This window comes from Miscanthus floridulus, chromosome 10, assembly GCF_019320115.1.
Source record: "Miscanthus floridulus cultivar M001 chromosome 10, ASM1932011v1, whole genome shotgun sequence".
Lineage (NCBI taxonomy): Eukaryota > Viridiplantae > Streptophyta > Magnoliopsida > Poales > Poaceae > Miscanthus > Miscanthus floridulus.
The window spans coordinates 96,106,061-96,133,861 of record NC_089589.1 but is presented as its reverse complement, the minus strand read 5'-3'; the positions used below and the strand labels follow the sequence as shown (position 1 = coordinate 96,133,861).

Genomic DNA, 27,801 nt, shown 5'->3' with positions numbered 1-27,801 from the left:
CATTGGTAAGAATACAGGCAAGACGGTGGTAAGCCGCTTGTGATTTTGCATTCCACTTTCACCACCATCACCACCACCACCACTTGTTTCCTTTTAGTTGATAGGGATAATACTTTGGTGTTGTCTTTTTCTATCTTCTAACCATGGCAGGAACTCCGACGGACTTCAATGAGTGCGTGTCCAAGGGCGAGCTTACAACGTTCATGACTGAACAACGCAATCTTATGACCAAGCTGACGCGCAACGTGAACAATCTGGTCACCCGCATTGAACAGCTTGAGCAACGCCCTCCACCTTATCGTGCTGATGATGAAGATGCGGATGCTTTTGGTGATGAAGATGCGTATGCTGACGGTGGTGCCCGTCGCCGCCTCAACTTCAATCGTCGCGGTATGGAAGATAATAATCATGGTAATAATGATCCTTTTGCTAAAATTAAATTTAGTCTACCTCCTTTTGCTGGTAATGTTGATCCAGAGGCATATTTAGATTGGGAGCTTGCTGTTCAACAAAAATTTGATTCTCATAATGTTCCTGCTGAGCATAGAGTTAGACTTGCTACTAGTGAGTTTACTAATTTTGCTTTGTTCTGGTGGAGTGATCTTTGCAATGCCAATAATGCTGCTGCTGTGCCTCAAACTTGGAATGTTTTAAAGCAACGTATGAAATCTCGTTTTGTTCCTCCTTATTACCAACGTGATTTACGTTTGAAACTACAAACTTTAAAACAAGATGATAAAGGAGTAGAAGCATACTATCAAGAATTGCTTATTGGTTTAGCACGTTGTAGTATAAATGAAGATGATAATGATGCTAGTGCTAGATTTTTTGGTGGTTTAAACCATGATATACAGAACATACTTGATTACAAAGAATGGCGCAATTTTCCCAATTGTATCATCTTGCTATTAAGGCAGAACGAGAAGTACAGGGACGCCAACAACACCAGCCTTTCAGGTCTAACAATGGGAGGAATTTTCAGCAGCGTTCCGAGCCAGAGACGCCCAAGCTTCCTGTTGCACCACAGCCATCTACACCTCCATTTTCTTCCGGGGTAAGTAAATTGTCTAATGTGCAGTTTCCACAGCTGAAGAAAGGTGACACTCCGGGTGCTTCTACTAGCTCCTCCTTATCCAGCTCTAAAATCATTTGCCACCGATGCAAAGGCATGGGACATGTCATGAAGGAGTGCCCCAGTCGTCGCGCTTTCATTGCTACCGAGGATGGATATGTAAGTGCTAGTGATGTTGAAGATGATTTAGCCCTTGCTGCTAACATTGATGCAGATCCCACCGAGGGCGATCAAGACAAGGAGGCCATCACCATTGACTCCGTGGCTGCTGCCGTGGACTACCCTAGCCTTCTTGTGCAGCGTGTGTTGAGTACACGTGTGGGACATGAAGAAGAGATGAAGATCCAACGCCACAATTTGTTCCACATGTATCTCATTGTGCAGGGTTGTCGTGTTCTCACTATCATTGATGGCGGGAGTTGCAACAACTTGGTGAGTTCAGATTTGGTTGATATGCTTGGCTTGACCACACGACAACATTCGTATCCATATAAACTTCAATGGTTCAATAATAGTGGTAAGACTAAGGTAACTAAATCAGCACGCATTAGCTTTTTCACAGGCTCTTATCATGATACTGCTGATTTTGATGTTGTCCCTATGCAAGCTTGTTCCATTTTGTTAGGTCGACCATGGGAATTTGATAATGATGCTTTACACCATGGTAGAACTAATACATACACTATCATACATAAGGACAAGAAAATTACATTGCTGCCTTTGTCTCCTACGGATATTATTAAACATGCTAATGAGATTAAAAATAAACCTCCAACAGACATTGCTAAAAATAATGGGATTAAGTTAAAAGGAGGTGCTTTTCTTGCTACAACTTCTGCTACTGCTGAGTTATGTGATAATCCTGATGCACCATGTTATACTATGTTTTGTCAACCTTTTATGTCTGGTGCATTGCCTGCTGTCACTAACCTTTTGCAGGAGTTCGCTGATGATGGGATGGAGTCGAGGACGACTCCAATTCTAGAAGGAGGGGATGATGAGGACATCGCCAAGATGGAGTCGAGGACGACTCTAATTCGAGAAGGGGAGGATGATGAGGACATCGCCATGCTGGACACACCGACGCCATGGTCTTCCCCAAGTTGCAATTCGTTCCCAACTCAGCTGCCACGTCGCCCTCGGATTCAGCAGACACGTCGTCACTGTTTCGGTCATAACTTTCTCATACGACATCGAAACGGGCCGTTCTTGGATGCGTTGGAAAGGGGATGATGACGCCGTCGTTTTGGATCTGGTCCTAGCTCCAAAAGGTCCATGGATCATTCTGTGTGACCACGGCAAGGTGCTGCGTCACCTATTTGGGCCAACTTGGCCATGTATCATGTCGGGCCTTAAGCCCAAGTTGTGGGCGCCCAACCCCTGGCTGTCCCCAACCCTAGGTCGAGTCTTAGACTATAAACACAGTCGTCGCCGCTGCTACACAATTGGGCTTCGTTTAGAGTTTAGTTTTCCATCGAGAAACTGAATCGTTCATTGTAACTGTGGTGACAAATCCTTTTATAGTGATCCAGGGCCCCCGTTCTTGATCTCCTCCACTGTGTCGATTAGTCCTTTGGAACTGAGTTCTAGAACCCTCTATTGATATTCACGTCATTCATATTTGCAATATCAGATTGCGTGTTTTACCTTCTTGCTTGTGCTCTTCGATTCGCTTGCAGGAAAAGCCTTCTTGGCGAGGTCAATCAAGTTGTGCTTGGTTGATAACCAATGGAGCAGTGGTGTAATGGTTGCAGGGTTCGAATCGCGTCTGATTTGAAGCCAAATTGCCAATGTCGAGATCTCCACAAATCGAACTTACCGGCTACCTCTTGGAAGATTGGGCCTGTACTCATCAGCATGCTTGCTTCTCATTTTCATAGAGTCTGCAGGAGATGTCGTGCCGCAAGTCCCGTTTCCTCCAAATGGAGCATGCTCGGATGGCCGAGCTTGAGCGTCAGCTAGAGTCCGCCCGCCATGAGTCCTAGGACCGGGCGGCCGAGGTGACCACGGTGCGGGCGGAGGAGCAGCACGCGCCGGAGCGGGAGACCGCCGTCGAGCGGGGGCTTGAGGCGGTGAAGGCCCACCAGGTGGAGACTAAGGCAACACTATGGAAGTCCTTGGCGGACATCGAGGTGGCGCTCTGAGGTGCCCTGGAGACCTTGGAGACAGAGCGGAGCGCCCTGGCATTGGAGCGGAAGGCCCGATCGGAGGCTGACCAAGAAGTGCTCGCGCTTCAGGGCTAGGTGATGTGGATGGAGGAGGCGAATGCTCGGCTGCACGAGTAGGTGGCCCGGCAGGCGTAGGGACTCTCCGCCCTCGAGAACTTCTGCCTCGATACGTACCTTTTATGTTTTTCATCATGTTGGTTTCTTCCTTTAGCTTGTTTCTGAGCTTGTCGCCCTTCTTCCAAAGCTGGTGGAAAGGTGGAGTCATTGGAGCAGGACATAGAGACAGCCAAGGCGATGTTTGGCTGGAATGCGGAGGCGCTGGCCAAGTCCCTTGAGGAGCGACGTGCTCTCGAGGGTGAACTTGACCAAATCCGCAATGTTGCCCAGCTTGTCGTCTCAGAGGTCTTTGGGTCGACGCCAAGTACCAGCGCACCCGCCATCCGGTTGGCGGAGGTTCTGGATGAGGTCCGGACCCTTATTACCCATGGGCTGTTCTACGGAGCGTCGGGGGTGTTGACTTTGATGGCGACGTATCACCTAGACCTGGACTTCACCACCATTTGTAGTGGGTATGCCGATGGCTGTAGCACAAAGGACATCCAGTCGCTCGGGGAGAGCTTGCTGCCACACGCAAGGTTGTTGGCCGAGCAAGTCTCCGCGCAGTGGGTAATGGATGTTTGTCGTGCAGACATGGCCGGAAGCATGCGTCAAGAGGACGTCGCCCAACCTGCGAATGGTGTGGGGCCTGGGTCAAAAGTGAACATCACCTCTACGCCAACTGAGCCGAATGTTGCCCAGTTAGTGGGAGAGCAGCCCCTTCCTTCACCGGTCGAGCCTGTAGTCGATGCCGCCATGAAGCCATAGTAGAAGTAGTAGAAATACTTTAGCAATTGTTAGAAGATAATGTCATGGGGGAGCCCCCTGTGTAAAGCATTTTTCTGTATTTATGAATACATTAACTATGTTTTTGTGATGGGACTACTCCGTTCGGGGAAGCTTGTTCCGTCCATTCCTTATTTTTACCTTAGCATAACTTTGTTTTTTATTCTCTTTTTTTTGCACCTGCCCATTCACACCATAGGCTGCAACTTTAAGAGCCTGGGCGTGGCCCGCGAGTCTAAGTCACTCGTAACCATAGGTAGAGGCGGGGCGCGATCGGTCGAAATATTTTAAGCAAAGTTATGTAAGAAAATTGAAGGAATGGACTGCCCTTTCGTTCGGGGAAAATGTATTTATCATGTGAAAGAAAAAAGAGTGGTGACATTGCATCCCCGTGGGGCCCCTGAGCGACCCAGGCCGAAAGTGTTCGGGTTGGGGCACTTTATATGAGCGAACGTTTAAGTAAAAATGATAAGACTGAAGTTTAGAGGAAGAAACGACGTAATTGTTCGCTGTTCCAAGTGCTGGTGAAAACATTGCCGTTGTCGTCCTTCAGACGTTAGGCGTCCAGTCGGAGCACCTCGGTCGCCATATAGGGAGCTTCAATCGTCGGGATCCTTGCCCGCTACGCCCCCTTTCTTGGTTGTTGCTTGTTTGCCTTTTCCTTCATTCGGCCTGCCGGCCTATCGTAGAAGGCGCTTGAGGACCTCGTAGTCCTTGTAGGGGTGTTTGATGGGGTAGGCGTGGTTGGTGCACGGGCTCTCCATGAGCTCATTGAAGTGGCCTAGAAGGCCCTACTAGGGCTGCTGGTCCATCTGATCAGCCATGGCGACCAACATAGAGTTGGCCGGTTGGCGGCGATCTTTTCTGTTCTTTTTGCCCTTCTACATGGAGGGGCCCTCGTCCTAATCCTTGTGCTTGGCCTTGCCTTTTCCTCGGCCTCTGTTGAAGTGAGTGTCTTGGCTCGGCCTGAGCCGCTCACGTACAGGCAGTCGGTGCAGAGCGGGCGCCAAGTCAAGCCGAGGCACAGATGCGGCCTCCTGTGCCACGCTCGGTGGCTGTAGCGGTGAGCGGGTGGAGTGATTTGTCTGGTGCGTCCCCACTCCCCTAGTTGGGAGAGGGGCCACGAGTCGATGTCGCGATGCAGAGCTCTTCGCCTGTTGAACGGCGGCGGTTTCCACTAGTGCCCGAAGGTTCCGGTGGATCGCCTGGTCCTGAGGGTCGTTTGGCTCGGGGAGGCCACGCAGAGGTATCGTACATTACTCATAGCGGGGTTTGAGCAGAGAGTTTGCTCGGGATGAAGCGCGGATGCCTCGTCGTTGAAGTCGTCACGTGTCCCGGAGCTGATGGAGGGCGTCCCTTCGACAGGCGCTGGGACGAGTGCCTCCTCACGGAGGTGTAGTACGCCAAGGCGGTCGGTGATGAAGTCCAGGCTTCCGAAGAGGAAGGCCTGGGATGGCTAGAAGGCGGGTGGAACCCACATCTCAACAGGTGGGAGTGCGGGAAACTCTAGTGAGCCAAAGCGAGTCGTATCGCTTGAGCCCGCCATGGCGAAGGTGGCAGAAAAGTGGGCCATCCGATGACCAAAAAGTGTTGAACGTACAACGTCCTCCCCACGGACGGCGCCAACTGTCGGTGCAGAAAGTGACCAACATGTAAATATTTATAGTTTTGCTGTACGTTGTGATCGGAGGTGGCCTAGCACTCAATGACACAGGGTTTATACTGGTTCAGGCAACGTGCCTTACGTCCAGTTTGAGTCGGTCAGTGACTTTATTCTTGAGCCCAGGTGCTCGAAGTTTGCTATGGGGTTACAAACGAGAAGGAGAAAGATGGGGGGTACAAGAGGTCCAGTCGGACTCTGGTCAGAGGAGCTGAGAGTGATGGGAGCCCCGATGTGCGCTAAGTGTTTGAGCGTGTGCTCTTGGTTTGAACCCGGAGGTTCTGTTGTTGTGGACTAGTGAACTGATCGATCGAATGAATCTACCTATTGGGAGAGAGCGTATCCCCTTTTATAGATGAAGGGGACGGCCTTACAAGTGAGAGGGAGAGTACGTATGCTACTAAGCCTTGTTGCCCACGTCGGCGGGTACAGGATGATGGTAGGCGCCCACAATACTGTTGAATGTCAGATGCACGTGGGAGGTTGTGTTGTCTTCTTCAGGTTTGGCAGACGTTGGCGCTTGCCACACTGTTGATACCTGGAGGCATGCAAGGGGTTTTACCATGTTCGTCTGGTACGGTAAATGCCGGCACCCACAACATTGTCGATGCCTAGAGGCATGTGGGGGGAGCCTTACCGTATTTGTCTGGTATGGGAGTTAATGGCGCCCACAACACTATAGGGGGAAATGTCGGCGCCTACAACACTGCTTGAGTTCTGTTGTGTTAGGAGGGTCATAGGGTACTGCCTGACAGGTGCATAGGGTATGGTCCCTGGTATTGCGGTTTGACTTATGCGCCCTGCCTTACTTTCTCCGTCTGTTCCCTAGTTTTTACCGAGCAGGCGTCCCCGGTCGGTTAGTCCTAGTCAGCTATGAATGCGCCAGTTGGAGAAGAGCAGTGAGCAGGGGTTTGGCGCATCCCTAGTCGGAGACGTGGGTCGGAGTCGGAAGCGGTGTTTGGCCAGGCCTTCTGGTCGGGGAGGTCGTCCGGAGGCGGGCTAGAAACCAAAGCAAGTGCTCCAGTCGGAGAGGCGGGCCGGAGTCAAAAAGCAGGCACCGTTCCTCCTTGGCCAGGCCTCCCGGTCGGAGATTGGATCGCCCTTCTGACCTGTCGTTTAGGTACTTGGGCTGACCCATGAGTTTGCTCGTTGTTTGTAACATTGTCCGTTGGGCCGAGCCTTTGTTGGGAAGCCAGTCCATGAGGGATCCCGAGTTTATGAACTCGACAGTTATTGTACTGCTCCATAATTTATTATTCCTGTCTGGTAATTTATTATTCCTGCTCGACACTGTCTGCCATCTGTCAGGAAAACTCAGTCATTCCTGTCGAGCTGTTCCTGCCGGCTTGTTCCTGATGGCTGCCCATCAGGAATGTGATTCCTATCGGTTTTTGGGCCTTCTGACGGTTTTTGACTGTTAGGAAAAACCTCTGCTCTGGTAGTGAGCTGGGGGAGGCCGGGTAGCCATCTATTGTTGTGCTTCTTGGTTGTGTTAGGCACCTGTTCTTGAAGGTGAGCATAAACCATTGTGGTGTTAGTTTTTTATCAGTGAGATTAATTGAATGTTGATTACATATGTTGTAGGATTGAAAGGTCGATTTACACCCGACAGCTGTGGCCATGGGGCTTGGCTAATACCACGTGAGATAGGATGGGCGATATAATTTATGTTTTACTTTTCAATTAAATCTATTATTATGTGTGAGAGGCGAGTTTCCAATAATAGCATGTTATATTTTATAATTGTAGAGGTGAGTAATTTAAGATATAAATTTAGGAGTTACTTTAGTGTATTTTTGTAATGGCAGGTGTGTAACTTTTTAGAAAAAAACAGAATAGATCTAATGTTTACTAATATTAATGGTGCTCAAATAGATGGCTAGATCTTTCTTATTATTGTGAGAATTTCTATGGCATATCTTTTTTTCTAGCACGTCTGGTGAGAATTGACGTGGAGGCTCTGTTGGGACCTCTAATTAGTAATAGTAAGATAATAATAGAGAACCGATATCCAGAGGGACATCAGGGTTCTTGTTAGCCCTCGTGCTTGTAGAATGGCGAGTAGTGTGAATGGTTTGCAATATGGAGGCTACAAGGATCTATCATTACCGCAACCACAAGGGAGATGAATAAACATGGATTATTGAGGTATCTGTTCACCAATATCGCCTACCAGTCGTTGTAGCGTTTCCTTCGGTAGGAGTTAATTTATGTGCATAATTAGTTCTAAATTTTTGGTGGGGCTCTAGGGGGCTCCATGGGGATCCCTAGATTCCAAACAGACTGAGTACTAAGAAACAGTATGAAGCATTTCTGTTGCACGCTGGGCTCTAACTTATGTCCATAGCAGGGTTCTTGAAAAAAGTATTTTGTCAAATGGATGGGCTCCCTAGGAATTTAACAGACGTGGCACGAAAACTCCTTTCAAATATAATTCGAGGCAACAAACCAGCCCTGCAGAATGAATATGATCATGTCTATGCTTTTCTATTCAGCCGCCAAATATGACCATGTCTTATATGACTTTGTATTTGCAATTCGCAAAGACAGGTATATCATCTTCTGATTGATGATACTGTTTTACTAGGCTAAAGGAACTTTCATGAAATCAGATTTGAAAGGAGAAATGGGATATTGGAGGAACCTCTCCGAAAACTGTATGCTTGGGTTACTATTTTTTTTGGTTGTGGAAGGGAACTTGTGAAGATCCATAAGGTTCTCTATTGCTAACTCCTCCTTGGTTCCTATGAGTCATTGGGTTGTTTGATACCTTAGCCGATTCAGTGAATATTTGATTTTTGTGTTCTGTGTTGTGGTGATGAGGAGGAGCAACATTTGTGGCGACGCATAGCAGCACTTGCTCTCCAAAAAAGAACAACAAGCACACTAATAGGTTGTCCAAGATTGTATACTTGCATGTTTTGCTCCACTTTAATGTGAGGTAATTTCAAGCTCAGCTGGGGCAAAATATATAGAACACCAAATTCCCTTCCTTTTTGTTGTCATAAAGGAATCAGATTTGTTGTACAACTTTGTGGCTTCCAAGATCATTGCTGTCTAGTTTCATGACTCGGTCCTTCATGTGTTTCATGCCTGCACTACTACAGAATCGATTTTTAGGGGTGGCTCGTAACCCTTTGTAGGGGCGGTTTGGCCAGCCGCCCCTACCGAACCATCTCTACAAATCATGGATTTGTAGGGGCGGTTCCCAGGCCGCCCCTACAAATCGATTTGTAGGGGCGGTTGTAGTACTAGCCGCCCCTACAAATACCTGTTTGTAGGGGCGGCTCAATCTAGAAACGCCCCTACAGTACGTTTTCCCACAAAAAAAAATTCAAATTTACAATTCAAAATCGTGTTGCCGAACGCCCCGCGACCAACGTTCCGAACCGCGTTCGCGTTGCCGAGCGCCCCGCGACCAGCGTTCGCGTTGCCGAATGCCCCACGACCAACGTTCCAAACCGCGTTCGTGTTGCCGAACGCCCCGCGACCCCGACTACAAGCACAAGAGTATTATATAAACTACAATTACAAGTCCAATTCACAAGAATATATACAATCCATCATTAAATATACAAATTCCATACACATTGTTATCAATGTCCTAGAGCTAGCCTTTCAGTCTCACGAAGGTGTTGGTACTGAGGATTTGTGCCTAACTCAGACTCTCGGTCATGGTAGGCGCCTCTGACGTGTATAATATGGTCCAATATGAAGTTGCAAAGATCGCCGACGAGCTCTAAGAGTTGGTCATCCTTGCATGGGTCTCTTTTCATTCCTTTCTCTTCTCTCCACAACAAGAGAACAAGTTTCGATTTAGTATTTCATACCATGTACGAAGTTTTTATACTACGGGTGAAGAGGTTCAAACTTACCCTCAAGGGGTGTCTCCTGTAGGCACCGGTGTTACTCATCATACAACATATATAGTATCCACAATGTACACTCCCAGGCTTTTGCTTGGGGCACTGTGTGTTTTTCATATGAAAATGTTAAGTAATGCTTTTGACAGCCATGTAACGGAGTACTGAAGAAGTAAGTTACACTTACCGCACATAGTGTTTTTATAGCCAGCTTTTCCTTCCTTGCTGGATCATGCCTTCCATGATGATTAGTGACATAGAACCTAAATGCCCTGTTCGAATTATTTTAGCAAATATAACTTGTTAGTATCCAAAAGTGAACGTTACAAGTATGTATGCAAACATATAAACTAATGAGGATTGTCGATATGTATACGTCTTGAGAATCGATATGAAGTCTTTGTATGTCACCGTGTCCCTATCTAATGAATCTAAGACCCATGCCATGCTCCTCCCGACATCGACGGCTATACAAATCCAGTGGTTGCTGTATGGATTTAATCATAGAACTAGATAAGCTCTTTACAATCGAATAAAATATATCGAACAAAGCTTTAAGTATAGAGTTGAACTTACTCGAAGTTGTATGGTAGCCATATAGTAGAGTGTTGTTGGAGATTTTTGAAAGCCAGGGCAATGTATGCTACAACCTTAAGGGACTCTTCCCTTAGTTTCGTTGTACAGATGCGCTCTTTCTCCTGAAGAGTCTTTGCAGTAGCTAGCTCTTTGGCATCCAGTGTCCACCGTTTAGGGTAATTAAAATTTGTTTGGGCTATAGCTTGAGGGTCTAGATACCCGGCTTTCACACTTGGCATTTGTTTGACAATGTGCACTTGCATTCTACAAATCACGGCGTGGGTTAGTTACAACAAAATTCAAAGATTACATTCATATCATATCGGGAGGACAAGGACTTACAGGCACCACGTGCGAATTAGATTCATCTCCATTTCTCCTAGGTGAAAGCATGTGTGCGTGTCATTGAAGTCAAAGACAATTTTCCTGGCTGGGCTTCCAAATGTGCTGGTGGGGAAGCATGCTTGTATGAGATCTATGCTCGTTGGGAGAACACGCAAGTACCAATCATGGAACCTTCTCATTCCAAGTGGTAGGCGCTGGATGTCCCGATTTGGTAGGAAGGGCTTGCCTCTTTCATATGTTTTCGGGCAATCCTTTGACCATTTGATGGCATCAACATTTGGATACTGCTTTGCAATTTGGTGGAGTTTGCTAGTGACGGCCTCCTCAGAACCCCATGATGGGACTTTTTTAACTTGGTTCTCAGGCTTGAACTAGTCATGGGAAAACCACTTGGACACCGACGAGATGTCTTTGATCAGAACATAAACTGGCCTTCTGGTGATTGGATGCTTCTTTCGAAGTTCCCATTCAGGCATGTCCTCATCTTCTTATGCATCACCTTCTTTAGGAGGCACTCGTTGTTCATGTATCGGCTGTGCTTGTTGAGAAGACTGTGGCATCTCATCATGCACTTGCTCGGTACGAGCTGGAGAAGGTTGTGGCATCTCATCAGGCACATGCTCGCTAGGAGGCGGGGAAGAATGTGGCATCTCAGGAATGTGGTGGTCAAGAGACGGTGAAAATATCTCCCCGAACTCAACAACTCGCTCCAAATTTGGGAGAGGGGGAGGCAGCGAAGAAGCAGTCAATATAATGTCCTATTTGTGCCATAGGATGAACTGCCCCATAACGTCTTCGAGTAACACCAGCCCCTTGGGAGTTGCGTAGTCTATCCTCCACTGCATGAACTCGGGCTTCACTGTATGCACCTCGACCCTAGTGTAGTCTGGCGGTATCTTATTATTGTGGTGTAAGCCACCGGGAGGATGTGTCACACCCGTTGCCACCTCCATCATAGTGTTCTACTAGCCGCTGAGAAACACCAAGGTGGAACTAGTTGGTTCCCGTATGCGATCGATGGGGGTTGTGGCTATAGTGGAACCTTGGCTGCTAGGAACTTTCGGAGGGCTGCCAACTAATGCTAGTTCTCCCGACGACGTCACTAATATCCGTGGCTCCATAGACAGTCCTTGCTACTAGAGCCTTCACTAATGCTAGTTCTCCAGCACCTTCGCAACTAGAGCCTTCACTTGGAGCTTAAGACTAGTCTTCCGGTCTCTGCCATGTTTCTTGTACATGTGCCTGTCCTCTTTGAATCCTTGCTTCCATGTCATCCTTTTCCCTAGCCCCCTAGTGCGGCCTGTGTGCTCCTTGTTTTCCAAGCCAAGGCTAAGCTCGTCCCTCTCTCTGGAAGGATTGAATGAGCCCTTCTCCTTGTCTTCAGCATATTTCAGTATCCTTGATACTGCCTCTTGGGTCTCTGGCTTATCAAACTTAAGATTACCATCGAATGATTCTGTACTCCTCGCATATATCCAATTCCTTGAGCGTACCTTCAAATTCATCACATCGATATTCCCATCAGCTGCGGCCTCTTCGTCCATCTTCCTGAACTGCTCTTCCTTGGCATAGTAGCCACCGGGGCCTAGATGATGGTGGTGTTTGTTCCTCTTCGCCAGCTCGGTGTTACGGGCATTGAGCTCTAATGCCTCAGGTGAAGTCTTTTGAGCCACGAGCTCCTCCCATTGACTAGAAGTTATTTTGCCAAACTCATTGAAGGGAGTTAACCCCTTTTGGATATACTTCGTGTTGAGCTCCGACCTCCAACGTCGGAATGACTCTCCCATCATCCTGAAAGCATTTTTTTACCAGTTCGTGCTTACCCTTCGGAAATATAAAATTGAGCTTCAGCTGCCTATCCCATAGTGTATTCTTTGTGTTCTCTAGTACCTGTTTCTAGTTAGGGATTGTTGGGTTCAATTTATCTCTTACTAGGGCCCCGATCGCATTACGGAATCATCCTCTTAATTCCTTTGGCTCAAGGATCTCCCCTACTGGCCTGACCTCCATTATCACATAGCATGCCTTATCTGGATATAGATTTCCTTTTCTATCCCCTCATTTCCTCTTAGGCTTGGTAGTTGTGGTTGTGTCTTGAGGTTGTGGAGCAGAGGCATCGTGATCCGTCTCTGTGGTTGTTGCCTCTGCTCTCCTTTCCTCTACTCCGTCTTGTCCAGCGAGATGTTGCGGACGTCGACGTCATCTTTTCTGAGTTTCAGGAGGGACCTATATATACGATAGGTCAAAGTGTTAGCAGAGGTAATATAGCCAAAGCTTTAGCAAAATTTACAAGCTAAGGCTTTTTCCCTACCTTCTCGTTCGGGTCAAAATCCTTGTCCAAATCTTCCTCTGTTGGCCTCCTTTTGGCTTCACGTGGGAAAGGATCCTCGAGACTTTTATATCCCTCTTCTGAGTCATCATCATCATCATCCTCTTCTTCTTCGCCTTCAGCAGCCTCTCCTACTATTCCTTCTGCTCCCCCTTCCTCCTCGTCACACTGCTCCTGAGTAAGCATCACTTCTAGATCCTTTTCAAACTTGTTATCGAAATGCTCCTGAGTTAGCTGGTCCTCTAGTGCTTGCTCCTCATAGGTTGGCTGCTCATCATGCTCGGGGCATCGGGCTACACTGTCTGATGTCCGCGATATTATTTCGCGCTTTGTTCTAATAGATACAAGAAAGTGTGCTTTAGGTACGCGAGAAGGTATAAGAAATAAAAAAGGACTATAAACCAAAGTAGTCCTATAAAACAATAATATATCAAAAAACGAGTAGTAGTAGTAATAGAGGCCTCAGAAACATGTCAATCATCATTTGATCATGAACTTGGAGCATTAAGGCATCATAACAGAGAAGAGAGGAGAAGGTAATGTAGGGGCGGCTGCTAATGATGCCAAGTTCCTCACAAGTTTTTGATCATCAGCTCATATTCCATATAATGTATGGACTTGGACAATTTCATCATCGGCAAAACAAAGGAGAGGAGAGGAGAGGTGAGATTTGGCAAAAAAAAGCAACAGCTGCTTAACAAACATAGAGAGGAAAAGGTGTAAAAAAAGCAGCTGTTGCTTCCCAAACATAGAGGATAGGAAAGGTGGCAAAAATAGAGGAGAGGGGAGGAGTAGAGTGGAGTAGAGGAGAGTAGTAGTAGAAGTAGCAAAAAAAGCAACAACTCCTTAGGAGAGGAGAGGAGTAGAGTGGAGTAGAGGAGAGTAGTAGTAGAAGAGGAGTGGTAGAGTAGTAGGAGAAGAGCAGGAGGACAGTATAGTAGTAGAGTAGTAGTAGTAATAGGAGTTGGAGGAGACCAACCAGCAGCCACTAGTAGTAAGAGTTGATAGAAGATAGAAGATAATAAGTAGCAATAGTAGTAAGTAGAGAGAGTAGTAGTAGGAGTAGCAAGTAGTAGTAGGAGCAGCTGGCCAGCAGCCAAAGAGAGACAAGCAGCCAACCAGCAGCCAGTAGCCAGTAGCCAACCAGCAGCCAGCAGCCAGCAGCCAGCAGCCAGCAACAAAACTAAACATCCCATAGCTTCAAGCATAATCCAGTTTTAGGATAGACAGACCAACAGTGCATGGACAAAGAGAGACAATGTAAGAAGAATATATATCACTGTAGAGCCATGTGCATATATTAGAACTTTTGTTAGGCAAATTACTGGCAGAAAATAGAAAAAGAAGCTCACAAAGACACAGGTGGCATAGAACGTGCATCCAACATGGTGAATGGTGAACATGTAGTGGAATTAAGTGGCACTGGCAGCAACATGCAGAATTGGGCATTGACATCAATGTGTGTAGTCAGACATGAGGCACAGATGAACCATGAAAAAGAGTGGAGATAGCCTTTTGGGATAGTAAATTTAAATATTGTATAATTCTCTTGCAAATTAAAACAATGGGGTCACTTACAGTTTAAGGAAGGGAAGGTACAGTGACAGGAAGGTTGAGATGAATCACCCTTGTGAATCTGAATAGTGCATTGATTAGTTAGAATTTGTTTCATTTGTAAGATGGAGCCCCAGAAGATGGATTTAGTATTGGAGTTGCTGGAGAGCCAGAAGCTTGTGTTAGGGTAATATTTGGATTTGAGAATGGCAGTGATGAAAGGATTTTTTTGGTGGTAATATTCCAAGCAGCATGAAGAATTAGACTACGATTTACAGTGTTGAGATCTCTTTTTTTTGTGATTAACAGTGCTGAGATCTCTAATACCAAGTCCTCCTTTTTTCCTTATTTTGACAAATATCTTCCCAGGAACGAAAATGAAAGGGTGAAGTAGAGTTATCCTCCTGCACACCAGCCCACCAAAATTTTCTAATGATAGAGGTAATTTTAGAAATAAAATTCTTTGAAAACAACACCGTTGACATGTAGTATATAGGTATAGATGCCATAACAGAGTTAATGTATGTTAAACGGCTAGCATGATTTAGCTTGTTTGCTTTGATGGTAGTAAGTTTAGCCCGGAATTTGGTTAAGATGAATTCATATGCCTTAGATCTATCACTATGATTGAAAATGAGTGGGTGGCCTAGATGAATGGTAGAAATTGGGAAGACACTCCAAACAACTTGCCTGTTATTTTGGTCAACACGCTTGCTGAACAAGATAGAAGACTTAGATAAGTTTGGCATTTGTCCAGAAAGAGTGCAAAAATTTTGAAGAACAGAGTTAATTTTGGTGGCTTCATCAAGGGTGGCTTGACCACAAATAATTAAATCATCAGCAAAAGCAGAGAATGGATGTGGGGGCTGTTGGGTCCTAGAGTGATTCCTTGAATATTATTGCAATCTATGTTATTTTGGAGTCTGATGGAGAGTTCATTAACAGCAAGAACAAACAGGTAGGGAGATAGAGGGCAGCCATGCCAAATTCCTCTCTGAGGATGAAAGGCATCAGTAGGTTCACCATTAACAAGAACAGAAATAGTGGTTGTGGAAATGCATGCATAGATCAAGGAGATGAAATGGTTTGTAAACCCCTACCTTCTAAGAGCCTCGGTAATGAAATTCCATTCTATTCTGTCAACCCTAGGGCTATGTAAGTGTTGTTAATTTTTGGACACAGTGTACCATTTTGGGGTGCTCGGCTCCACAAAGGAAGGAAGGGGAGAGAAGGGAGCGGGCATACCTGGTGGGTTATCGTCGCCGGTGAACAGGTGGCGAAGTGGGGCGGGGTTCGCCCAGCCGTTGGAGGGGGCGTGTGGGTGTGCCGCTGGCTGAGTGCGCCGAGGCACCTCAAGCTCGGAAACCCTAGCTCGGAGGCCGCCTGCCAATGTAGGTGCGTGGAGGCCGCCCGTCGGTGGAGGTCTGCGGAGGCCGCCCGCCGTTGGAAACCCTAGGGCGGGGAGCAGGCGCGCGGGTGCGGAGAGGGGGTGCACGGGTGCGGGGAGGGGGCGCGCGGGTGCAGAGATGGGGCGCGCGGGTGCGGGGAGGGGGCGTGGGCCGGCGTCGGGACAGGTCTGGCCGGGAGGCGGCGTCTGCGGGGCAGCCTGACGGCGTCGGAGGAAGAAGACAGCGCCCAACAGGTTGGCTCCCGAGCGCCCTAGTATTTATACTCGGGACTATTTCTAGGGGCGGTTCCTGATCCAGCCGCCACTACAAATGCATTTGTAGGGGCGGTTCCTGATCCAGCCGCCCCTACAAATGCATTTATAGGCGTGGTTCCTGATCCAACCGCCCCTACAACTATTTTCTATTTTTTTAAATTATAAATTCTATATTTTTTATATCATAAAAACACAAAGTAATATAAAAACAAATTATGTATATGCACAAATATAATATTTTGTATTATTCTATATATGAAGAAATATATATATAAACAATTGTAGTCAAAACAATATAGAAAACAAAAAAAAACAAAAATTAAAATTTTGAATTTTAAAACTTCAACTATAATTTTATGACATTAAATGAAATAAAATGAAAATATTGTAAACATAAAAGTTGTATAACTCATCAACATGTACAACTTTTATTTTGGTCATCTTGTCATGTGACTTTGTTTGAACTATTCAAATTTTGAAATTTAAATAATTTCAACTTTAAACAATATTTTGAAACAGTAAATGATTTCAGATGAAAAACTCATAAATACCAAAGTTGTAGAACTCACCAATATCTACAACTTTTATTTTGATCATATTTTTATTTGACCAAATTTGAACAGTTGAAATTTTGAATTTCAGTACATGGCAACTTCAAACAAGATTTTGAAACCTTAAATGATTTCAACAATAAAAGTCATGAACATAAAATTTGTTGAACTCATCACTACCTACAACTTTTATTTTGGTCACTTCTTCATGTGACAAAGTATTAGTAAACATTGTTCATAAATTCACGTATGGTTCATAGTTTCATGAACTATACGAGAAACATGTTGATTTGTGAACAATGTTTACTATCACTTTGTCAGATGAAGAAATGATCAAAATAAAAGTTGTAGAACTTGATGAGTTATACAACTTTAGTATTCATCACTTTTTCAGCTGAAATCATTTAATAGTTGAAAATCTCGTTCGAACTTGTCATTTTTTTAAATTTGAAAATTTAAAGTGCTAAAACTTTGTCAAATGAAAAGAATGTCCAAATCAACACACTAACTTGATAGGGCAAGATTTTAGAAAATTTTAGGAAAAAAATAATCACATTTGGAGTTAGTACGAGGGAGAAAGACTAGTTACAAATTTTACCCAGAGATTAAAAAGAAAAATCACAACTGTTCATGATGATCAATGATGAACAAGTGTGATTTCTCTTTTTAATCTGTGGCTGAAACTTGTAACTAGTTTTTCGCCCTCATACTAACTCCAAAGGTAATGTTTTTTTCCTAAAATTTTCTAAAATCATGCTCTATCATTTTAGTCTAGTCATCTATCTTTGTCACTAATTTTGAACAATTCAAATTTTAAATTTCAGAAAATGACAGCTTCAAACCTGATTTTCAAACACTAAATGATTTTAGTTGTAAAGGTGATGAATATAAAAGTTGTATAACTCGTCAAGATCTTCTACTTTTATTTTGGTCATTTCTTCATTTCATAAAGTGTTAAGTGATTTCATAAGTTTTAGTAGTAATAGAGTGGATGTTCAAATAGAGTCATGCATAAATGAAGTCTCACACACATATAAAAATATGTAGTCTTACACACGTACATAAATATATAGTCTCACACACATACATAAATGAAGTCTTACAAACACACACTTACACAAACACTCCACGTTCAACAACTAGCTAGCCCGCTGTAACGACTTTTCCTTTGACACCTTTTTGTTCCCATGGCATTATGTCTTTGGGGAGGTTCTTTTCCATAACACTGATCTTCTTAGGAAAGTCTGTGAATAGCGGCATCTCATCGTAGTTATTGTAAGCTTCAACATCGTCCACGCCATCAACTCCAATAATGTGCTGCTTTTCAGAGGCAACCACGTGCTTTGTCTTCTTCTTCAGGGGGAGGTTACTTTGTGGGTCAGACATATAGAAAACTTGTGTGACACGTGAAGCGAGCACCCAAGGGTCATCTTGGTAGTCTAGATTCTTAAGGTCCAGGACTCTCAATCCGATCTCATTCAGTTGGTGTTGTTTGATCCAGCGGCATTGAAACAGGGCCACCATTATATCCCTTCCATAGTTAAGTTCTCATATCTCTTCAACGATGCCAAAGTATTAGATCTTTCGCCCCAATCCATCGAGAGCCTCTATTCGAACGCCGCTGTTTTGCTTCACGTATTTACTATCCTTTGCGTGGGTATAATACATATACCCATTGATGTCATAAGCATTCCAAGATGTCACTTGTCTTGATGGCCCCTTCGCCAACCTACTAATGGTAATAGAGTCTATGGTTTATCCAGGCAGTATGTTTTGGTCCTTGAACCATGTAGTTAGTCGTTGCGTGTGTTGTTTCATGACCCAATCATCCGAATGGCCATTTCTCTCCGCCATAATGATAGCCAAGTGTTCATCAATGTACGGTTGCATCAGTTGTGTACTCTGCAAGACACTGTAATGCGCCCGACTCACCTCTTTGTAATCATGGTCGATGAACACTTTTCTACCACTGGTGCCCTTCCCAGCCAGCCTACCCTTGTGACGAGAATCGTGTTTACCAATCTCTTTCTATACTTTTAGGTACTCTTGATAGCACTCGATGACTTCTTTAGTACTGTAACCCTCTATCATGGAGCCCTCTGGGTATGCTCGATTATGCATGTATCGACTTAGAACCGACATGAACCACTTGTAGGACCACATTTCATGCAAGTAGCAAGGGCCCAGCGCCTGTATCTAATGAACCATGTGAATCATGAGATGTGGCATTATATCCAAAAACCAGGAGGTAAACACATCTCTAGTTGGTTTTGTGTCTCCACCACAAATTCATGTAGGTCACTCAGCTCTTGCTTGCCAATCGTCTTCTGTGAGATCTTCGAAAAGAAGTAGCACATGTGGGTGATGGCCATTTTTAAGAACTCTGGCTTTATAGCCCTGATTGCAATAGGTAGAAACACTGTCAACATCACATGGCAATCGTGAGCCTTGTAGTGTGTTATTGACAAGTCCTTCATCGACACTAGCTTCTTCACATTTGCTGAAAACTCAGTCGGGACTTTGATCCCCCTCAGGAAAGTGCATATAGCTCTCTTCTCGTCTAGTGTTAGGTTGAAGCACGCCGCGGGCAGAGTGTATTTTCCATTAGCCTCAGGTATCGGGTGAAGCTGTGGCATCATGTTTAGCTGCACCATGTCTTTTCATGCTTTCAGACCATCCTTTGACTTGCCTGTGTCCATCAAGGTAGCAATGAGACTCTCAAAGACTTTCTTCTGCACGTGCATAGCATCAATAGCATGGGGGACCACCAAGTCTGGCCAATAAGGCAGAGACTGAAAGAAGATCGAATGTTTCTTGAAAGGTACGCCTTCGACAGGAGGTGTGCTTCTATCTCTGTTCGTCCCATCCAGATTCTTCTTTCCATAGATGACGCGTATGTTTTTCACCATTCTGTATACATGTTCTCCATTATGACGTCTCTCCGGAGGGGGTCCAATCTCCGGGGCGTTGTCATAAAATCTAAAGAACAATTTGTTGCGGTACTTGTGACTTGTCTTTAAGAAGCGTCGGTTCCTTAGGTAAACTATCTTCTTGGATGCATCTAGGTACACCCATGTAGTACCATCCAAGCAAACCAAGCATCCCGTCTTTCCTTTGATCTGTCCAGACAAAGCAAACATTGTGAGGTAATCATTGGTAGTAACAAATATTATTGCTCTACATATGAAGTGCTTCTTTCGGAATGCATCGTACATCTGCTCCCCATGCCTCCATAGCCTCTCCATTTCTTGCATCAAAGGCTCGAGGAACACGTCTATATCAATGCCTGGTTGTTTAGGGCCAGAAATAAGAATAGTGAGGAGAAGGTACTTTCTCTTCTGACACAACCATGTTGGGATGTTGTACATGGTCAAGATCACTGGTCATATGCTGTGGTCGCTCATCCTCTCATTGAAGGGATTCATTCCATCGGTGCTCAAGCCAAACCGTACATTCCTTAGGTCATCGCTGAATTCTTTGTGCTTCTCATTAAACCTTTGCCACTGACTACAATCAGTCGGGTGTGCAATCTTATCATCATCCACCTTGCGCTTATCATCCCACCATGTCATGAGTGCGGCTTCTTTAGGGTTTAGGAAGATACGTCTCAAGCGATCGGTCACTGGCAGGTACCACATTACTAAGGCTGGAATTCTTCTCTGCTTTGCATCGTTGCCTAATGGAGTGTCCTCTAGGGGCTGAGATTCTTGTACCACCTTTTTTGTACCCTTCTTATTCCTCTTTTTCCTGATGGAGGGTTTGTCCTCACCATAAAGGTCATTGTTCTTATACTAGCTGGCCTCACACCAGGGACATTTATCCAGTGACTTGAACGTTTCGCCACAAAAAAGTATACAGTGGTTGGGGCATGCATGGATTTTTTCAACCCCCATTGTCAATGGACTTATGACCTTCTTCGCTTGGTATGTGTTGGCGGAAACTGAGTTTGGTTGTGGCAGCACTCATGACCGGAGATGCAATAGATCATTGAAACTACAGTCTGACCAGTCGTACTTAGCCTTCAGGATGAGCAGCTCAAGCACAAAAATGTAGCAATGTCCATTGTGTCGAACAGCCCTTTTCAACACCATACATAGTCTCCTTCGATGCTTTTGTCATCATTTTCAAATTTTCTAGACCTTTCGGGCTATTTAGTAAAATCTCTGGTCCAAGGGCTCGAATCTTGTCCTCCAAATTGTCTTCATCCCCGACACGTGCTTTACCATTATTATTAGCACCACTTTCGTCGTTACCATCCCAACCACCAGCATCACCACCTTGTTCATTGCCAAACTCGAAATCCATTCGTGCATCAAGCTCTGTTGAATATTGGGACAGGGATTCTATGGTTTTATCATCGTATTCCTCCTCATCCTCGTCGTTAACAATAACCGTTTCACCATGATAAATTCACATTGTGTAGTCCTCAACAAATCCTCGCATAATCAAATGTGATCTGATGATAGTCACATCTGTCCATGTCATACGGTTCTTGCAATCTTTACAGGGGCAAATAATTGTATCCTTATTGTCTTTCAATGTCGTTGCATGCTTCTTTGCGGCTTCAATAAATTTATCCACCTCTTCACGGAAACCTGCCTTGAACCTTAACAAACCATACATCCAAGAGTTCCTGTACTCCATCTTTTACAACAACAATAAAATAAACATTAAATGACTACTTATTCAGATATATACAAAAATGAATCAAATTAATAATTACTTGAGAATAATTGTATATACTTCAGATATACATGAATATAAATCTAATATAATTACATGAAGCATATAAACACACCAAGGTAGAGGAAAATTAATTAATGGCCCATTTATTCATAAATAATTAAAATACATATTTATTGATTACAATAAACAATTTCAAAGACAACAATTAGCAATAATTATACTTTACCCAATATCTTTCATACAAACCCTAGTCCAATTTCATCAAACATAAATTTACAAAAACGAAATTAATAAAAAAAACAAACCCTAGATCTAGATCCACATGCACATGAAACATCAATAAAACTAACTAATTGTTCACTAAAATCAAGAAACATGGACCAAATAAGGGTATGATCTTGTTCTCCTCCCTAATTTACCCTAGTATATTTAAAACTTGGGTCTAATTTGTTTCATAAGTAGCTCAAGCACCATAGACGAGAGAGAAAAACAAAACTCTAATTACTCACTAACCAACCATTAAAACTTCAAAAAAAAATGTGTGGAATAGCATTTTCTTACCTTCTACAACATCTCCACCAAAGGATTTTGAGAACAAAACATTCTCTCCTTAGTAGAGCAATTTTTAGGAGGTGCCCAAGGCCTCCCCACTTTTCTTTCACGGGTTGGAGTGAGTGACCCGAGGAGGAAGAAGGTGCTGCAGTTGTTTTATATATAGGTCATTTGTAGGGGCGGCTGGTGATTAAGCCGCCCCTGCAAATTGGAGCTATTTATACGGGGGCATTTGTAGGGGCGGCTCAATCACTAGCCGCCCCTACAAATAGCAACACCGGGGGCGGCTGGTGATTGAGCCGCCCCTACAAATCAGACTTCATTTGTAGGGACGGCTCGTATCACCAGCTGCCCCTACTGTTCCATTTGTCGGGACGGTTGGTGTCTGGGCACCCAAGCACGCCACTATAGGGGCGGCTCCATCACCAGCCGTCCCTACAAAAAAAATTCAAACTATTGCTAAAAATCATTTTTTATGTAGTGCTGTGTACAACCTATGGTGATATTTCCATCGCCTCCACCGGGGGCGGAGGACTCGGTAGGATGGCGATTCCCTGCGAATCCCCTCCCCTAAATCGCTGCCCAGTTGTTCCTTCCGCTAATCCGCCATATAGACGAAAAACAGCCCGAACAACGATGCGAGGAAGAAGAAACTGCGGTATATATGTGGTCTGCGAACCGGTATTTTGGGCCTTTGTTCTTTGGGCTGGCACATCCGTCTGGGCCGTGTCGCGTGTGTAGGCAGTGAAAGCGTATTGTCTGGCCGCGACGACACTTCAGTTTCCTGACTAGGCGACTTTTCGTCATCCCATCTCGGTTGTCCCGTGCTTCCTCCCATCTGCGACTCAGCCCTAGGCTCCGGCGGCCGGCAGGTGGATTTGACATGCAACGCGCGGCGACTTGGCAAACAGCCAGGCAAGACGACGCTATGCCCGGCGGCACTGCAGTCTGCGCAGCGTCGAAGCAGATCAGCCACCAGCAGATCATGGTGCATGCTGGGCCGTAGCGCTGCATCACGTAATCATCCCATCCGCATGAGTCATCAAAGTAAATTACTTGTTCTTTTAAATCGCCGACTATTTGTTCTTTTTAAATTGTTGTTTGTTTATTTTTACTTTAATTTCTTGTTGAATTTGGTTTATTAATATGTGGACCAGTGAAATTAATTAAGCAAAGATAGATCCAAAAGTAAAGAGGAACCAGTGTAAAATTATAAACGTTTTATTTTGAATATATCTATGATTTTTTATTTCGCCATACCTAGAATTTTTTCCGTCCTCCGCCACTGGCCTCCACCTTGAGCGACATATGTTTTGATAGCACAATTTTTTCTCTATTGCTATGGTTGCATGTCTCAGGATTAAAAAGAATGAGGGGTGGCAAAAAAACTGTTATGGCCATGTTCTCTACTGCTACAACGGTACGGTACAGCCTGCTGCTGCCACTAATATTTCTCTTTTTTTGTTTTGTTGCGAACAACTTTTGCTCGTGAGATTCGGCAGGAGGGATGGTAAAGTATATTCTGTACGATTTATTAATCTGACAACATCTTTTTTTTACAAATTGAGAGATTGGTTCTATGTTCTTGTCAAGGATCCTTTAGGATCTGGTTGTTGAAAACTTCAAATTTACTATAGTTATGAACTTACACTACGGGAAACTCGAATTGTTCTGTGGGTGACGAATTTTTCTGTGCGTTTTTTTCGGCACGCACAGAAAAATTATGATTTTTCTGTCAGTTTCAAAATATCCCGACAGAAAAATACGAAAACCCACAGAATAATTATATAATTTTTCTGTGCGTGACAATCCACACACGGAAAAAATCATCACTCACAGAAAAAATGCAACTTATTCTGTCGGTTCTTTAAAAACGCATAGAAAAAATATATACACGCACAGAAAAAATATTATTATTCTGTCGGCTAATTTAAAACGCACAGAAAAAAACATTCGCACGCACGGAAAAATTCATATGACCAGGACCCCTCCCTTCTTCTTACTCTCTTCTCGCGTCTTCCTCAGCATCCGAACCCCAGCTTCTTCTTCCTCCGCACCCGCGTCTTCCTCCGCACTCGCGTCTTCCTCAGCATCCGAACCCTAGCGCCCCCTCCCCCTCCCTTCTTCTTCCTCCGCACCCGCGTCTTCCTCCGCATACGAACCCCAGTGCCCCCTCCCCCGCCCTTCTTCTTCCTCCGCACCCGGAGCCCAGCGCCCCCTCCCCTCTTCTTCCCCGGCACCCGGCCCCCAGCGCCCCTCCCCTCCCTGCCGCCGCCCCTCCCCTTCTTCTCCCCTTCTTCCCTGGCGCTGCCCCTCCACGGCCTTCTTCTTCCCCAGCGCCGCCCCTCCCTGGCCTTCTTCTACGGCGCCGCCCCTCCCTCTCCCGGATCCGGCCCTCCCTCTCCCGGATCCGGCCGGTGGAGGCCGGTGGCGGCCGGATCTGGGCTCTGGTGGTGGCGGGCGGTGGGTGGCATGGCGGCAGGCTTCGTGGTGCTGGCGTGGTGGTGGTGGTCCCTGGCGCCGCCCCTCCCCGGCCTTCTTCTTCCCCGGCGCCGCCCCTCCCCGGCCTTCTTCTCCGGCGCCGCCCCTCCCTCTCCCGGATCTGGCCCTCCCTCACCCGGATCCGGCCAATGGAGGCCGGTGGCGGCCGGATTTGGGCTCTGGTGGTGGCGGGCGGCGGGCGGCGTGGTGGTGGTGGTCCCCGGCACCGTCCCTCCCCGGCCTTCTTCTTCCCCGGCGCCGCCCCTCCCCGGCCTTCTTCCCCGGCGCCGCCCCTCCCTCTCCCGGATCCGGCCCTCCCTCTCCCAGATATGGCCGTTGGAGGCCGGTGGCGGCCGGATCTGGGCTCTAGGCTCTGGCGGTGGAGGCCGGTGGCGGCCTTTTTTTTAATTCCATACTTTGCACAACATTGCATATCTGATTACACTCATTTCCAATCCGGTTGATCACATTCTGGATACAGGCTTGTTGTGTGCTCCAATGGTAAGATATCGACTCCATGTAGTTTGAAGTTTTTTAGTGTCAAATTCGTATTGAAGGCTAAGATCACTGTCAAAATTGGCAATTATCCCATCATATTGTCAATCTCATTTTAGAATTAGATGTGGTATGTAATGTGCAGTCAACATGAATTCTTTATTTCTCCAATAGCACATGATTGTCGTCCTACATGCATTTTTTTTCTACTGCCTATAGTTAGCCACTTTATAGCTGCTCTGAAATTGTTGGTTGAATTTTTAGAGTTGCACATGAATGATTGTTCCATTATATATCCTGATATGGGCTGCAGTAGCAAGTTCCATGCATAAAAGTTGTCAAGTGTTAGCTAAAACAGCACTGAAAAAAATATTTGGTTTGATAAGATTTGGGAGGCTAGCATGTTGTTTAACTATTTATTTGCATAAATCTTAATTCATTGTTTACACATGTCTTTAGGACCATTTTAGTGTTTTGCACAACACTATAGATATGCTTTAGAGTTTCAGGAGTATGCTTATTTCATGTTCCATACTAATCTGGTTTTGCACAACACTATAGATATGCTTTAGATATACAATTTTAACTTGTTTGTTTTGTTACCCTGGTTGCTTTTCAAGTGAGATGCTATGAAAATAGTATCTTGAATATCTTGCATATATCAACCTGATCAATCATTTTGATATGTGATATTTGCAGAGCTGAGATGATATGAAACCCCAGTCTTGTGCCGCGCTGCTCTCCCCTTCCCTAACTATGCCTTGTGACTTTTTTTGTTTTGTACTACTTTTGAGTGGCTGTGATGAATCAAGTTTCCATTAGAGAACTTCTGCACTTTAGCACCTTATGAGCTGGTACTTGGGATATTTTGTTCTGTTTGCTGCTTAACTAGGATGGCTTGTACTGGTACAAGCAACTAGTTCTGTGGCCAGTTCAATTCCCATTAGAGAGAGAGAATTAAATTAAGTTCCAGTTGAAATTAAGTTGCAGTTGTCATGCTGATAATGGGTAAATCTGAGCCATTTCTCGAGTTCTTTTGCTCTTGTTCTTTTGCTCCAGGTGATATATATGTAGTTCTTGTCTATTAGCTCAGTTTAGATTGGATCAGGTTTGGCTCCTCTTTCTTGAATGTCGCCACCTATACATGTGTGCATGACAAACTTTAGTGTTTGCTTGGTGTTCTATACTACTGTACAGTAGGGTATTGGGGACTTGGGTCTATCAGTTAACCTTGTCCATGGGATAAGTATGTATGCAACACCAAAGTTTCTGAAATCTGAATCGATGATGTGGTCTAGCAATGCACTTATAAGGTATCATGGATTTCTAGTGCACTGTGGCTCTTTTGCTGCATCTATTTTGGTCTACAGATTTGCTGGGTGATCATGAATGGGGTTTTTGGAGCCTTGCTTTACTGGGTGAGCTGGGATTTTTGATGCTTTTTGTGGTTGCCTGTGTAGGCTGGAGCAGGAGTCGGGCTTCTACTTCAACATGAAGCACTTTGACGACCTGTTCAAGGAGATAACACAGCTGCTGACCTTGGAGAATTTTAGGTACGGTAACTTTCCTTTCAGAAGCAAAATGTATAGTGCATTGGGCCAGTGCATCCAGATGTGATTGATGATCAACACGCAAAATGAGCAGATGTGATTTTGATGGTTTAATTTTGATATGTTTAATAACACATATTGACTTCCTTAAAATATTAGGAATGCAATTTGTGAACAGAAATTCTATGGTGCTTTTTGGCATCAATTCAATTAGATTGTATGGTAGAATTAAATTTTTATGTGCACAACTGATATAAATCAAATAGTTCAATCACGTAACTGCTACTTGTGTAGGTTTACTATTTTTGTTCTTTATCTTCTTTATGGTTATTCTGATGCCAAATGATGTGTTTCTTTGACTTCCCTTAGTATTTATGGATGGATAAGGTGACAGTTAAATGTAGTCGATGCTTCCTTTGTTCATTTGACTTGTTGGAATTTTATTGCTCCTGGTTGTCCAGCGCTACAGAATCTTCTTGATATGGTTCTTTTGGGACTGTTTTCATGTGATTTGGACATCTCTACCTGTTTATCCCAAGTAACCAGCTTTTATCGACAATGTGCAAAGAAATTTTATCACTTTATAGCGGCTCTAGCTTTAGATGCTTATGTTATAGTAGATACCATCCTTTTTTTCCTTATTGTAAGGTTGTATCCATACATGCAACAATTGGGATTTCTCTACTTGTTATGCCTAGTGCTTCCAGAAGCACATTTCGTGCATGTAAAAGGTGAGGCTAACTGGACTTTATTTCTTTCTTTCTAATGCCTTTCAGTCTGAACTGGCAACATCAGCTCTGCAAGAACCCAAGACCAATGTTGCACCACACCAATGGGGATCTTCATGCTACAAACCTTGACAACAATCAAGGTTTCGACAACAATGGCGATCATGCATCGATAATGTGATGGTTGTGTTAGCTTTAGTTTTAGCTTTAGTTTTAGTTTTAGTTTTAGCTATAATATGACTCAATGATGCATGCTTGTACTTTACTCATCTTGACTGAGACTTAAATTGTTGAGATGAGATGGTAATGCTTTTGAATGTATTGATGCCGGACCATTTTGACATCATCTATATGTAGCATGGATGCCATTAATGAATGTGCTGAACATTTGGATCTTTATATATATGATATCTATTATGTTGTGATCAAATTACAGTATGGACCGTCCATATTTGCTGCATGGTTAAGGTTTTTTTCTGTCGGTGGTTCTTTTATTTTTTTGTGCGTTAACCGAGACCGACACAACATTTAAATTTAATCTGCCTAACGCAATTTTCCTGTGCGTGTAACACCCACAGAAAAATCATTTTTCTGTCGGGCTTTTCCTTTTTTTTGTGAGGATTAACGCACACAATATTTAAAATTA

The 27,801-nt window shown here is 44.7% G+C and overlaps 1 long non-coding RNA gene across 1 annotated transcript; it reads left to right on the top strand.

Annotated features, from left to right (window-relative positions):
- Positions 1 to 22,746: 22,746 nt before the first annotated feature.
- LOC136485695 (uncharacterized) lies at positions 22,747 to 27,463 on the top strand. The gene is made up of 4 exons (XR_010766522.1): positions 22,747 to 22,948; positions 23,260 to 23,321; positions 26,338 to 26,430; positions 27,204 to 27,463. It is a non-coding gene; the product is annotated as an uncharacterized lncRNA (long non-coding RNA).
- The last annotated feature ends 338 nt before the right edge of the window (positions 27,464 to 27,801 follow it).